Consider the following 8638-nt stretch of genomic DNA (forward strand, 5'->3'; position numbering starts at 1 on the left):
AATTTATTTTTTTTTCTTTTCATTTAAATACAGATAAAAAACTGAGGCGGAAAGCTAGCAAACGACTTCCCTGTGGATACACAGCTGACTAGTGGCATACAGAATCCAGATCTTCCAGATTCCAGCCCTGTCATCAGCGAAAAGGCCATCATTATGAAGAAAGAAATTAGTCCAGTCTTATAAATAGCATTTGAATACAAGCCTTTCTAAAATATTTGCAAGGAGTTGACCTTAAACACCAGCAGAGCTGCACTGGTAGCCTGGGGCTCCAGTCACCAGCTTGCATGTCAGTAGGTTCTTCCAGTTCTTGTCCCTCTGCCTCTCTGGATGTCTCCAGAGCCTGGATCCAATAGAAATGGTGTAACAAGATCAAACCACAGTCTCCTTTGACCACCTCCGGCTGGTTTGGGCTCAGCATATCAAGAAACAGTAAGACAGCTCAATAATGTAAACAATGTTGTTCTAAAATACTCAGGTAGCCAGGGAAAAGAAAATAAACAACAAGCCTTAGTCAGCAACTTTCTGCTACTTTATTCTAAGGCACTAAAGGATCACGGTCAGACTGACAGAAGTCTCACTGTAACATACAGCTGGAAACCTGAAATTTGGAGTATTTGTCCAAGTTAACATTCAGTCAGCCTTTAGGATTTGAACTGCCTCTATTGTATATCACACATTTACTTGCGATTTCTGCTGCTCTCAAATGCTTAAGTATATTCTGATTTATGTTATGTTCACATGGTGCTACAAAGAACAAGGTCCCAACTTCCAACACCTGCAGCAGGTCTAATTCCTGGACTACATTTCCTGCAGCAAAATACTAAGTCCATTACTGATTTTGAAACAAAAAAGCCTCTCATGTTTGCTTCTGTAAGAGTCTAACTTCATTTCGAAATTAAATTTCTGGTAAGGCAACCCTAAAATACAAAGTTGAAAACTGCAAAAGCAGAGTTAAAGTAAACAAAGCAAAAAAAGACTGTGTAGTAAAAAAGTAATTCCGGTAGTTACTCATTTATTCTGATTTTAGATACCTGCAGTACTACCTCCCACCCACCTGGGCCATCAAGTGCTGAACACACCACCTTTAAAACCATAACAGGAGGTTTTAGTCTATGGCAAGAGCTAAAAATGAAAAGCTTGTTATCTTCCATGGGGATTTGCCACAGGGAAAAGACACCACACAGAAACGCACACAAGAAATTTTGAGAAACAGCTGCCTGAGTGGAACAACAACTTGGAATGTTTTTTATTTCTATTTCTCACTTTAGGAGCAAAATCTGGTTACAGGCAGGAGAGCCATAAAAATCCTCCTATTTTTGGCTGGCTGCTTCCTAAATGACAAAAACCTCATGACTATGAAGACATGAGCCTCTAACACTTGAGCTAAAGGCTCACGTCTGCTAATGCAAAAGCAGCAGCAGAGTCAAAATGCAGTACATTCTCCACAGGATGACAAAACTCACTGCATTAGTATGCATTAAAGCACCGCCTGACTGTGGCAAAGCGGATGAGACCTGACTCTTAACAGAGACTGTTTCCATCCCAGCTCACATTTAGGTCTCAATTATCTTATCTGCTCTGCCACTCGCATACTTTCCAGATAAGAAATGTTGTCGTGTCCCCCCCCTTTGAAAGAAGCTTAGAGTTAAAACTGAAACCACAACCAATGTTAAGATTCAAAGTGTTCTAAATTAAAATTCATTTGAGGCTAATACTTTTTTAAAAATATCCTATGGACAGGTTAAAACTGGGAACTAGAGTTAATTGACATGCCATGCAAGCTTTAACAGTAGTACGTGCTGCAAGCGGAAAGGGAGTCTTTTCTTGACTTAAGTTTATTCACATGGTTTAGGTCATCGATCAGTTCATATGAAGTTGAGAAACTGCTTAAGAGTTGGGAGGGGGGGAAAAAGCCAGTTTTCCTTTTCCAATCTATGACTAAGAATGAGGCAAGCGAAGGGAGGATCTAAGATCCTGAAGGCGATGGCAACAAGAGGTCATTAGTTAATTCCCTCAACGACAGATACTACTTCCTTTTATTAAGTAACATCAGTTTTTAATGATGTTAAATATTTTTTTCTTCAGGATCAGCATACTTAAACTTTACCTGAACCAGTCAAAATAAGCAGAAATGCACAAGAAACCCTGAACTGAAAGGCAGGTCATCATAAACCAAGTAAGAAGTAAGACTCATTTTATTTTTATGTAAAAAATTTACAACGTTGAGAGAGCATATATATTCTTTATTGCAGACATTATGTATCTTTGGCCTAACAAAAGCAGTTCCAAATTTGGCACAGTCTCTCTTTTAACCAGTACTTTAATGTTTGCAAATAAATTAAGAGTCAAGTTTTTCATTAGAAAAAAGACAAACACAGACACCATTCTAAGGTTTAAATGAAGGTTTCTGCTTATTGCTTAAATCATTTTTGAAAAAGCTTAACCAATGTACTCTTTATGACCAACTATTTATTATCTATATTACTACAGCACCTGTGAGCTTCAGTTACACTGCAGTAAGACCTACAAAGCCACAGCAGAAGTGATGCCTGCTCTGAAGAGATTAGAATCACCTAAAAGATGAAGAGTTAAGAAATGCAGGAGAGCACAAGGAAATACACGGCTGGAATTTATGTTCTCTGTAACCGCACTTTAGTACACTTTCCCTTGTGCACTGGAACAATGAAAGTGTGCTTTTTCTTCCTCCACTCGCCTCACCAAAAAAACCCTCCACAAGTCACAAAGACCAAAAACCCACTCCAAAACACAGAAAGAAGATGTTTCAGCTAGTAAGACTGGAAGAAAACTATATATTTACACATTCTTAATACCCCTACTTGCCATAAGACAGAAAGGATTTCAGTTTTTAAAGTTATCCCATAGAGTGAGACTGAACCACAAGAAAAGAACCATCCCTCTGGATGGCTAAAAGGCTAGGTGAACTGCCAAGGCAACGCATTCAAAGCTGTTCCAGACAGTCCTTAAAAATTGCAACGGGCACATACACAACTTTTGGAAGAAAGCTGTTTTCATTTAAAAGAATTCTTTGAAAATTTACCACTACAACGCAGTTGTGCATCCAATACAAACCAGCAGCCAGAGCTGTTTACAAAGCTTTCTGCTCAGCGTTAGACTAAAAATCCAAACTCTTTTTGCTGTGTAATAAATCAGTGTTCTGCGTTTAACAATTTTCAGCAGTACCATATGCTACATACTCCCATATGTTCCATTACAAGAAAGAAAAACATCATCTCAACATGAATCATCAGTGACTATATTCTTGTAAATCTGGCTTAAACACTCATAACGTTCAAGGGCAACTCTAAATAAATCTGCTCAATTTTATGCCAGATTCTGTGCAACAGAATCACAGATCACTTATTTAAAATTAAGGAAAAAAAAGTTTTAATGTAGGAAGTGAGCACACTATTTGCATATCTCCAGAAGCAGACTCACTATGCACAAAATTTGGCACACATTCATCAATTCCAATCTAATAAAGACATCCTGCTCATAAAATGATGATAGTATCTGGTAGTCATAACACCTTTCATCCTAAATTGCTTAACATATGTGAAAATGTATACACTACATACAAGATTCATTCCCCCCAGTGCTGAAAAGCAGTTACTCTGGAACACGGCATCTGCCACGTCCTGCATCACACTGATTCTGGAGAGTAGTTTGTGAGAAGAGTAAAAAAACCAAAACAAAATCAAAGTAAATCCGTGCATGCATTTTAGGCTACAGAGAAATGCAGGAGGCAGTGTATCGTTTCCTAGACAGGAGTTTATCCAGGACTTTGGGGTTAACATCATCGCTCTTAAAGTGATGATTTCTTAGATGAAGTACAAACAGCTTTCCCTCTCTTCCTAAGGACAGTGCACCCCGCAGCATAAAAGCTGCTTGTACTGAAGCAAAGTCATGAAGGCCTGAAAGCATGGCACACCAAGGTCACCATTTGCCCTTCTTTTGAGGAATTACCTGGTCTCTCAGATAACCCAGCATCATAATTAACAGCGTGACAGCAGAAGGGGGTGCAAATGGGAAGGGATTCACTAGTCCAAAACTTTAAAGACAGCCTGATGAAGATTAGTTGACCTGAATGAGCTATGTTCTTCAGCTTTGCCCAATTAACCCCCATGATCCAACCATGCCTAATTATACTAATATTCAGAAAGACAGACTGAAATTAATACATCGAACAAACTGTGAGAATGTCCTTATTTGAAAGTCTTTTGTAGCTAAGTAGGAAGGCATGCAACTGCGCGTTCCCACATAACTATTGGTTTCATTAAATTGGAAATAAACCAGAGTCCATTTTGACCTAATATTCAGGGTGGGGAAAAAAATAGTAATTACATCAACATCAAGCTATTACCTGTTCAAGGGCATAAGTGCTTACTTCATTAACAACTCAGACAAACTTGTTTTGTAAGCTCCCTATATTAAATTTGAAATTTCCCTGCCCTTACAAATTAAACTAACAATTTCTTACACAAAGGGAAAGTCCAGCAAGACAACACAAACACGAGGATGAGTGTACATAAACAAGAAAACTTCCACACTGCTCAAATCAAACACATTCTTTGCTATCCACAATAAGAATAAGCTTACCCAAGCCACCTAGACAACCTAATTTCAAAAATTTCCTTGAATTCACTTCAACTTCTTTCAAAAAAATAAAATACTAGCAATACGCTAGGTTTCTTCAATCCGAGAGCAAAACCTACTGATCTTTACAAATATACATTTTCATATTTTCAACAGGAAGTAAAAATTAAATACCCATCATATAGTTCAACAGAATAAAGACATGTCACATTAGAAGTACTGCTCTTTAATGCAGTGAAGTGGGACTTTATAAAGATTGAACAGAAGCTGCCGTGTATATACACGCATATATATAATATCATAACTAACTAGGAGGCCACTGGGATTTCCAACATCCTTCAGTAGCTCAGGAGACGAATGACCACACCCAATTAATTGACTTTAATTTCTATTTCAACTTTCCTCCTCATTAATTAGGAACTGAGGTTCACACAGATTACAGTTCCTGGCATGCAATACCAATGATGATTTTAAGTGGCGCACACTATACGATCGCGCTTCGTGTGCTGTAATACAGCCAGCAGATCAAAATGAAAAGCCAGAACGTGTGCTACCTACGTAAAAACAGGAAGAGAGACTTCCTTCTTTTTACCCAAAATATCTGAGGAACCCTAGATTTACCAGATTAATACTCGCTAAAATATGTTTCACTCAATAAATTAAAACAAACCTACCATAGTGATTTCAGAGAGTGATAACAAGTCAGTGTCAGGAAAATCCACTGAGCCAGCCTTGAAAGAACTAATGAACGAGCAGGCGCAACGCAATTGCATAATGTTTATTACACAGCTCTAAGCCAAAGGCAATCACATCATTCTGGTTTAATCAATGGCGTTCAAAAAAGGAAGTAGTTTAAAAATAATAAACATAAAATAAAACACTCTTTTGGGGTTACTTGTTTGATATTTTTTTCCTGCTGTGTAAAAGCACATCTATTAAAGAAGTTGAGCATGTGCTGAAATATTAGTCTATAAAGACCTACTTTAATATCTTTCATACTAAAATTGCACTTTTATTCAAACTCAGTTTGCTGTAAATGCTGTGACTAAACTATAGAAAGGGTCTGTTAAAAGAATCTGAACTCTATCTTAAAACAACTGTTTTCTATTTAAAAACATTAAGCTTAGACACTTAAGATTTTTTTCCCCAGTAAAATCAACAAATAAATAAAATTGAAAGTGTTTCATTAACACCTCCTCCCCTGTCATTTCCCATAACCTGAACATTGCAGCATTTCACAAGGCTGCAGAACAACCTGGAACAAAAACCTGTAAATGACGAAAACAACTAGCCTGTGTTGCTGCTCCAAACTCACTGACCCCCACCCTTTGCGCGGCAAACTTATTTAGAGTGCACACAAGTAGAAATTTCTCATCTTTAAAAGTTTCAACATGCAAGGATCCTTTTTAAGTGATAGTGAATGTAACAAGGCAAAAGGGAAGTACAGAGAATCACTGTAAGGAAGACACATACAGAATAATAAGTTTGCAATCTGAAAACCCTCATATTGGGAAAGGAAGATGGAAACAACCTAGCTCAAGTTTTCCTCAAATCAGAGGAAGTTATATGAGGAGTTATCTTGATTTGACAAAACCTGAAAAAAAACTATGCATTACTGCAGACATGAACAGTTTGCAGCCTAACTGTAAGTACATAAAATAATTCAGTTGTCAGGTATTTGTATGAATTTCAATGTTAGAGTTTGCAAACAGGTACTTACATTTAAAACACTCCCTATATTGTTACATTACTCCCTGAGAACTCAGAATTAGGTAGCTACCAGAAGTAATACAGTTTTGAAGACAAACAGAGAGGAACAAGCATAGTGTATTGTTTCTCTCCATGAACATTCCACTATCAATGTAGAAATACCAACACATGTACTTTAATAAATCTAGTACAAGATACATTAAACTAATGATGACTAGTAAAACAAGCTACATCACTCTAAGCATTGCAGCATTCTAAACATTTGTTGAAAATATGTAAGCAGACCTTGGAGAACAGATTGGAGCCTGCTTATCCTCACCAAAACATGAGCACCATAAACTACAGTCAGCAGTGCCATACTCCTCCCGCACTCTTACCCAGTTAACTTTTAATCACATTGTGTACTGCGGAACAGCTTCTGCAGGGGAGGTGAGGAGCATCCCCCATCAATCCATAACCCTGAACTGTCTTCATCTTCTTATTGAGATCACTATCCCGATTGCTAAGGTGGGCAATGTGATTTGAAATCCTCTTGGATAGAAAGTGGAATTGAGCACAGAACTCCCACAGCCTGGGGAAGTTCTCCTGCTAGGAGGCTTCTGCACAGCAGGGAGGCCATACCAGCACCACCTGTTTTGCTGTTTTTAAACAAACACGGCAGCTGCCACTAGACTGTGTGCTGAGCCCGAGTACTCCACACACCTATGAGATCAGCGTTCGACTACTGGAGCACAACACCCTGGTTGCAGACAGAAAATCCGGCACTGAGGTGCTCAATTCTGCCCAGGCTGAGTAAGCGACCGGGGAAAACCTGGATGCTACTAGGGCTACTCAGTGGCTACTCAATTTTAGAAGTATCATAGTTATAGGATTAGGGAATTAATTCTGCTTACGTTCCTGGGGAAAAAAAAAAAAAAAAGACACAAGGAGATATATATATAAAAAACAAAATGCTAAGGGCTTAGTACTTGCCTAGTGTCCTCCTTCTTTCTCCTTCCCACGCAAATATGAGTACTGCTAGATGACATTCAGCACCTACAGTAAATCATTTCTTGATGTCATTAAAAGAACAGATACAGCTGCTAAGACCAGACCTATGCAATTACTGCCAACTCAGTTTAACAAAAGCTGACAGTAACCAAGCTCCCCTTTTCACCTGAATTTCACTAGGCCAATACTAATGCCGGTCAAATGATTTGCTCAAACAGATCTGAGGAGTAATCTCTAATGGACAAACGCCGTTTATCCGAGCTGTGACAGTGTCCCTAGCTTGCAGGTGAAGGAAAGGGAGTCTCTCCCTCCTCTCCTCCTGTCCCCTCTCCCACCGAGGCACACACCCACCCCCCACAGATTACTGTAATGCGCCGTAGCTGCTCTCCCGTAGCTCTTAACGTCCCACAGAGCTCCTCGACCACGGCAAGCAGACTCGGGAGCTGCATGTCAGAATTCCTGTAAGAACCACCACGAGCTGCTGGGAAGCTGCACCCCGGTCTCCCGCGTCCCCAGCGGGGCACTCCCAGCACCAGAGCCGCCGCAGGACGAGCACAGCCGGCCGAGGAGCTCACACACTTCCCCAGACCCCCTTTGCTCGAAGCCCTGAGGCAGCTACCCCGGCCCTCGGGCAGCTCCGGGTGAGCGGGCGGGCCCCGCCGCCGTCGGGGAGCTTCGCCGTGAGGCGGCCCCGGGACAACCGGCACCACCCCGGCCCGGCGGCGAGAGCCCCGAGCCGCCGGGACAGCGAGAAAGTGCTTTATTCGTCCCCAGACCGCTGCCGGCCCCCGCGCTGCCCCGCTCCCCGCCCCGGCGGGAGCCGCCTGTCAGAGGCGAAGCCACCGCGCGCGCCCCCTCAGCCGGTGCCCGCGGCTCCCACCCCCGCGCCTCACCTCGTTGCCGGCCGGCGGCAGCGGGCCACGTCCGCGGCACCCGGGAGGGAGGCGGGAGGAGGGAAGGAGGGTGTCCGCCGGGCCGTCCCCGTCCCCGCCGCTTCCTGCCACGGCCCCGCCGCCGCCCGAGGTGCGGCTCCCCCTGCCAGGCGCGGCCAATCGCGCGGCCGCTCGGCGATCGACTCCACGGCCTTACTCGCCGTAGGGCGGGAGGGAGAAACAGAGTAGGCATCGGCGCTCGGCTACCCAGCCCGGCGGCTCAGGCCAAGCAAGCGGAGCGACGCCACCTCATCGATCGCACTCCCTGTGAAGCATCGGCGCTCGATTCAGCCGCCGGGAGCGGAGGTTCCGGGCCGGCGGCCGCCGCTAACGGCTGGGGCGGGGTCGCCCCCCAGAGCCGCCGGGTGGGGCCTGCGGCGGTCGGGGCCCAT

The 8638-nt window shown here is 42.6% G+C and overlaps 1 protein-coding gene across 7 annotated transcripts in view; it reads right to left on the reverse strand.

Moving 5' to 3' along the window:
• TAOK3 (TAO kinase 3) overlaps positions 1-8378 on the reverse strand; it is a 91923-nt gene extending 83545 nt beyond the window's left edge. For 4 of the 7 annotated variants that reach the window (XM_054843884.1, XM_054843881.1, XM_054843876.1 and 1 more), the window contains exon 1: positions 8208-8368. The gene's annotated coding sequence lies outside the window, so the exon portion shown is untranslated. Of the gene's footprint in view, positions 1-7296; positions 7360-8207 lie in introns of all 7 variants that reach the window. The other 3 variants (XM_054843883.1, XM_054843875.1, XM_054843879.1) reach the window with 2 other exon arrangements.
• Positions 8379-8638: the final 260 nt, after the last annotated feature.

The sequence above is a fragment of the Grus americana genome, chromosome 16 (assembly GCF_028858705.1).
Source record: "Grus americana isolate bGruAme1 chromosome 16, bGruAme1.mat, whole genome shotgun sequence".
Classification (NCBI taxonomy): Eukaryota; Metazoa; Chordata; class Aves; order Gruiformes; family Gruidae; genus Grus; species Grus americana.